This window comes from Aotus nancymaae, unplaced genomic scaffold (assembly GCF_030222135.1).
Source record: "Aotus nancymaae isolate 86718 unplaced genomic scaffold, 86718_ANA_hifiasm-v0.15.2.pri h1tg000049l, whole genome shotgun sequence".
Lineage (NCBI taxonomy): Eukaryota > Metazoa > Chordata > Mammalia > Primates > Aotidae > Aotus > Aotus nancymaae.
The window spans coordinates 15,238,899-15,244,650 of NW_026988463.1; the positions used below are offsets into that span (position 1 = coordinate 15,238,899).

Genomic DNA, 5,752 nt, shown 5'->3' on the forward strand with positions numbered 1-5,752 from the left:
TGAGGGAGGAATGGGAATGACAGGAGGAAGGGGCAAATGAGGGCTTCCAATACACTGCAATTGTTTTCTATTTTAAGCCAGGGATTGATACTTTAAATACCTGAGCAGCTTCATTAAAATAATTTTTAATCGACACATGCTCTTTAAAAAATGATTCAGGCAGGGCACAGGGGTTCATATTTGTCATCCTAACACTTTCGGAGGCCGAGGAGGGTGGATCGTTGGAGCCCAGGAGTTCGAGACCAGCCTGGGCAACATGATGAAACCCCATCGCTACAAAAAATAAATGAAATTAGCTGGGTGTGGTGTCGCACGCCTGTAGTCCCAGTGAGAGGACTGCCTGAGCCCGAGAGGCAGAGGTTGCAGTGAGCCGAGATCACACCATTGCACTCCAGGCTGGGCAACAGAGTGAGACCCTGTTTCAAAAAAAAATTTTTTTTCATTTAAATAAATGAATTAAACTAAAATGAATGTTTCCTTTAATTTTTTTTTTTAAGCAAAAAGCCATGATGTATATGTCAGCCCCATGCCATGGGACAGTGAGGCTGGCTCTAGCTTTGTGGTTATACCAGCAGCACTGTGATCATCTGTCCCGCATGTAGCCTCTGCTCATCTATGTGAGTTCCTTTGAGCTGTGCTGACCACCACAGAGCCCTGAGCCACACGTGGCAACTGACTTGCAAAGTGGCCTGTTTGAACTGAGGTGTACTGTAAGGACGAAATGCAATGAACCGAAGAATGTAAAGTATCTCAATCATTCTATATTGACAACTTGAAGTGCTGATATTTCGGACAGACTGAGTTAAATAAAACATTACAATACCGTACCTTTCTTTTTTCACCTTTTTTAAAGGTGGTTACTGGAAAAACCGAAATGACATAGAGCCCAAATTTGTGGCTTGCATTATATTTCTTTCTTTCTCTACTCTCTTTCTTGAGATAGAGTCTCACTCTGTTGCACAGGCTGGAGTGTAGTGGTACAATTATAACTCACTGCAGCCTCGACCTCTCAGGCTCAAGTGATCCTCCCACCTCAGCCTCCCAAGTAGCTGGGGCTGCAGGAGCATGACACCACACCTGGCTTTTTTCGTGGCGGAGGAGGGTAGAGATGGGGCCTCACTATGTTGCTCAGGCTGGTCTCAAACTCCTGGCCTCAAGCAATCCTCCTGCCCTGGCCTCCCACAGCACTGGGATTGCAGGCATGACCCACCTCACCAGACTGGCTTGCATTATCTTTCTATTGGATGGCCCAGATCGAGAGGGTAGATTTATGCAAGCAGAAGCTCCTTGGTGCAATACTGGCCATGGAGATGTTGCTGAGATATGTGGTTAAGTGAACAAAAGTAAGTTGCAGAAGTGTGGTGTAAGTCATTTATCTATCATCAACTCCCCCCTCCGTCTCATGTGTTTCTCTTTGTTTTTTTTCACATCAGGTGAGTAACATGCTAACCTTGTAAGAAGGTTTGAGGAAGGCACATCTCACACACGCTCGTGAACACTGACTCTTGTGCTTGGGAGCCACAAAAGTGCCTCATGATCTGTCATTCTCTGTTGTTGCACATTCCCACCAGCAAACAATCCTGCTCTGCTGTCCCACTGGACACCAAGCCGCAACGAAACCAAACCTTCTCCCGGCCCACTTACGCGGCCAGCCACAGTCCTGTTTCTGTTCTATTCGGCAGTGAAAGTCCTGGAAAGAGCGGCCAGTCCTGGCTCTCTCCAACTTGTCTCCTTGTGTTCCTTCTGAATCCCACCCCCAGGCCGGGCGTGGTGGCTCGAGCCTGTAATCCTAGCACTTTGAGAGGCCAAGGCAGGCAGATCACGGAGGTCGGAAGATGGAGATCAGCCTGTCTCTACTAAAAATAAAACCCTCTCTCTACTAAAAATATAAAAATTAGCCGGGTGTGGTGGCGGGCACCTGTAGTCCCAGCTACTCAGGAGGCTGAGGCAGGAAAATCACTTGAACCCAGGAGGCAGAGGTTGCAGTGAGCCAAGATCACACCACTGCACTCTAGCCTGGGTGAAAGAGCCAGACTTCATCTCAAAAAATAAAAATAAAATAAAATGAAATAAATAAATCCCACTCCCACGAGGCTTGCCTGCCCCCTACTGCTACACACAAACCGTTCTTCTGAAGGTCGCCAGTTACTGCACATTGCATGTCCATGGGTGACATCTGAGTCCATCTCTGATGTGATTGACACAGCTGCTGCTTACCCCCTCCCGTGTGCCCTCTATCCACTGGTCTTCCTGGACCCAGGTCTCCTGGTTCCTCCTACCTCCCTAGCTGCTCCTCTTCAGTTCCTGACTTTTTTTTTTCTTGGATACAGGGTCTTGCTCTGTCACCCAGGATGGAGTGCAGTGGCACGACCTCAGCTCATTCAGCCTCCTGAGTAGCTTGGACTACAGTTGTAACACCTGGCTAATTTTTTTTTGTATTTTCTGTAGAGATGGGGTCTTGCCATGTTGGCCAGGCTGGTCTCCAACTCTTGAGCTCCTGACTTTTTTTTTTTTTTTTTTGAGTTGGAGTCTTGCTCTGTCATCCAGGCTGGAGTGCAGTGGCATGATTTCAGCTCACTTCTACTTCTGCCTCCAGGGTTCAAGCGATTCTCCTGCCTCAGCCTCCCAAGTAGCTGGGACTACAGGCACACACCACCACACCCAGCTAATTTCTGTATTTTTGTATTTTTAGTAGAGGCGGGGCCAGGCTGGTCTTGAACTCCTGACCTTAAGTGATCCACCCACATCAGCTTCCCAAAGTGCTGGGATTACAGACATGAACCACCACACCCGGCCAGCTCCTGACTTCTTAATGCTTGGTCCTAGGTACTCTATTCCTCTCCATCATCCCCTTGGTGCTTGTGGTAGGTAGAATAATGACCCCAAAGACGCTCATGTACAAATCCCTAGAACCTGTCAATAAGCTGCCTTACATAGCAAAAGGGACCATCCAGAAATGATTAAATGAAGGATCCTGAGATGGGGAGATCATCCTGAATTAACTGGGTGGGTCCAGTGTCATCACAAGGGACCTCATAAGGGAAACACAGAAGCAGGAGAGCCAGAGTCAGAGAGAGGCTGGAAGATGCTATGCTGCTGATTTTGAAGATGGGGAAAGGGCCATGAGCCAGGGAATGCAGGAGGCCTCTAGAAACACAGGGAAAAAACAAAACGTGCAGAACAGATTCTCCCCCAGAGACTCTGGAAAGGAATGCCGTCCTGCTGGTACCTTGATTTTAGCTCCTTAAGACCATTTTAGAATTCTGACCTGCAGAACTATAAGATAATAGAACTGGCATGGCAGCTCATGCTGGTAATCCCAGCACTTCGGGAGGTGGGAGGATCGCGTGAGCCTAGGAATTTGAGATCAGCGTGGGCAACACTGGGAGACCCATCTCTACAAAAAAAATAAGAAAAAGGTAGCTGGCATGGAGCCAGCTTCCATCCTAGCTATTCAAAGAGGCTGAGGTGGGAGGATCACTTGAGCCTGGGAAGTAAAGGCTGCAATGAGCTGTGATTGTACTACTGTACTCCAACCTGGGAGACATAGGGGGGAAAAGAACCCTTAATGAACTCCTGTTGCTTTAAGTTACGAAGTTCATGGTACTTTGTTACAGCAGCAGCAGAAAAACTAAATCATGTTACTTTGTTAGGGCAGCAGCAAAAAACTAAAAGACCGGCCAATCTCCTGATTGTAAACAATGACAATGTCCAAATGTAGCACTTCCAGCCTAAGTGTCACACTTCGGTATTCAGCTGCCTACTTACTGGACACCTCTACTGAGATGTCTGAGTTCTGGACCCTCCTCCCAAGCCTTCTGCACCCACTGGAGTTGGTGGCAATGCCATCCTTCTAGGTGCTTGAGCCAAAAGTCTCGGACGCAGCCTTCACTCTTCATTCCTTGTCGCTCCCCTCATCCAGGCTGCTAGTGAGTCCTGCTGGCCCCATCTTTAACACACAGCCAGATTCTGACCACTCCTCACCAGCCTCTTCTACCCCCCTGGTGTAAGCCTCCACGGCCTCCTGCCTGTGGGACAGCCACAGTCTCCCTGCCTCCACCTCTGCCCCTACATTCTTCTCAGCACAGGAGCAGCGGGGTCCTTAAGACAAAGAATGTCACTCTTGTGGTCCCCACTGCATTTGGAGTAACAGTCGAATCCTTAGGGAGGCTGACAAAGCCACCTATAATGTGATGACCCTCCCACCTCTGTGACTTTATCTCCTACCAAACCCCACCTTGCTCTGCTCCAGCCACGCTGGCCTTACGGTTCCCTGGGCACAGCAGGATGACACATCCCCACCCCAGGGCCTTTGCAGGTGATGTTCCCCTTGTCTGGAGCAGTCTTCCCTGATGTCCTCATGAGTAACTCCCTCACTGCCTTGAGGATCTGCTTAAATGTCACCTTCTCAACAAGGCCTGCCCTGCGCACCCCAAATTGCCATTCATCCCAGTCACCTCCACAATGCCCAATGCTTCTCACTGTGCCCTACTTTTTCTGTTTTCCTTTCAATATACAGTATCATTTATCCATCTGTCATTCTTATTGTTTGCTCATCTCCTGCACTAGAATGTAACTCCACAAGGGCAGGGATCTTTGTTTTGTTCATGGTGTTTAAAATAGTGCCCAGCATAGGGGCACTCAATAAATAAATGAATCACTGGAAGGGTATCTGGGTAAGTTCAGTTGTTTGTTGTTTGCTTGTTTGTTTTGGTGGTGGGGACAGGGTGTATATCTGTCACCCAGCCTGGAGTGCAGTGGCACAATCATGGCTCACTGCAGTGTCAGCCTCCCATATTCAACCAATCCTCTTACCTCAGTCAGGAGTTCAAGACCAGCCTGGCCAGCATGGTGAAACTCCCATCTCTACTAAAAATGCAAAAATTAGCTGGGCATGGTGGCACATGCCTATAATCACAGGCTGGTTTTGAACTCCTGACCTCAAGTGATCCACCCGCCTCAGCCTTCCAAAGTGCTAGGATTACAGGCCTGAGCCAGTACACCCAGCCAGAAAAAGCTTATTAAAGAAAAAAAAAATAGCCTCAGAATTAAACAGAATCATGGCATACAGTAAGTGCTTAGAAAAATGGTAATGCGTATTATTATTCTTTTCTTCTTTTTTTTTTTTTTTTTTTTTTTTTTGAGACGGAGTTTCGCTCTTGATACCCAGGCTGGAGCGCAATGGCGCGATCTCGGCTCACCGCAATCTCCGCCTCCTGGGTTCAGGCAATTCTCCTGCCTCAGCCTCCTGAGTAGCTGGGATTACAGGCACGCGCCACCGTGCCCAGCTAATTTTTTTGTATTAGTAGAGACGGGGTTTCACCATGTTGACCAGGATGGTCTCGATCTCTTGACCTCGTGATCCACCCGCCTCGGCCTCCCAAAGTGCTGGGATTACAGGCTTGAGCCACCGCGCCCGGCCCTTTTTTTTTTTTTTTTTTTTTTTTTTGAGACAGGGTCTTACTCTGTTGCCCAGGCTGGAATGCAGTGGCTGGATGATGACTCACTCCAGCCTCAACCTCCCTGGGCTCAGGTGATCCTCCCACCAGCGTAGCTGGAACTACAGGTGCATAGTACCACACCCAGCTAATTTTATAGAGACAGGATTTCACTATGTTGCCCAAGCTAGTCTTGAACTCCTTGGCTCAAGCGATCCACCCACCTCGGTCTGCTAGGATTACAGGCATTTTTTTTCTTTCTGTTCATGGAAAGAACTCACTCAACATTTAACAACATGTCTTCACCTTTCCAG

General features: G+C 48.2%; 1 non-coding gene across 1 annotated transcript; it reads right to left on the bottom strand.

Moving 5' to 3' along the window:
• Nucleotides 1-1,427: 1,427 nt before the first annotated feature.
• On the bottom strand, nt 1,428-1,528 carry LOC135269163 (small nucleolar RNA U13). Its single transcript, XR_010337462.1, has one exon. It is a non-coding gene; the product is annotated as a small nucleolar RNA U13 (small nucleolar RNA).
• Between the last annotated feature and the right edge of the window lie 4,224 nt (nt 1,529-5,752).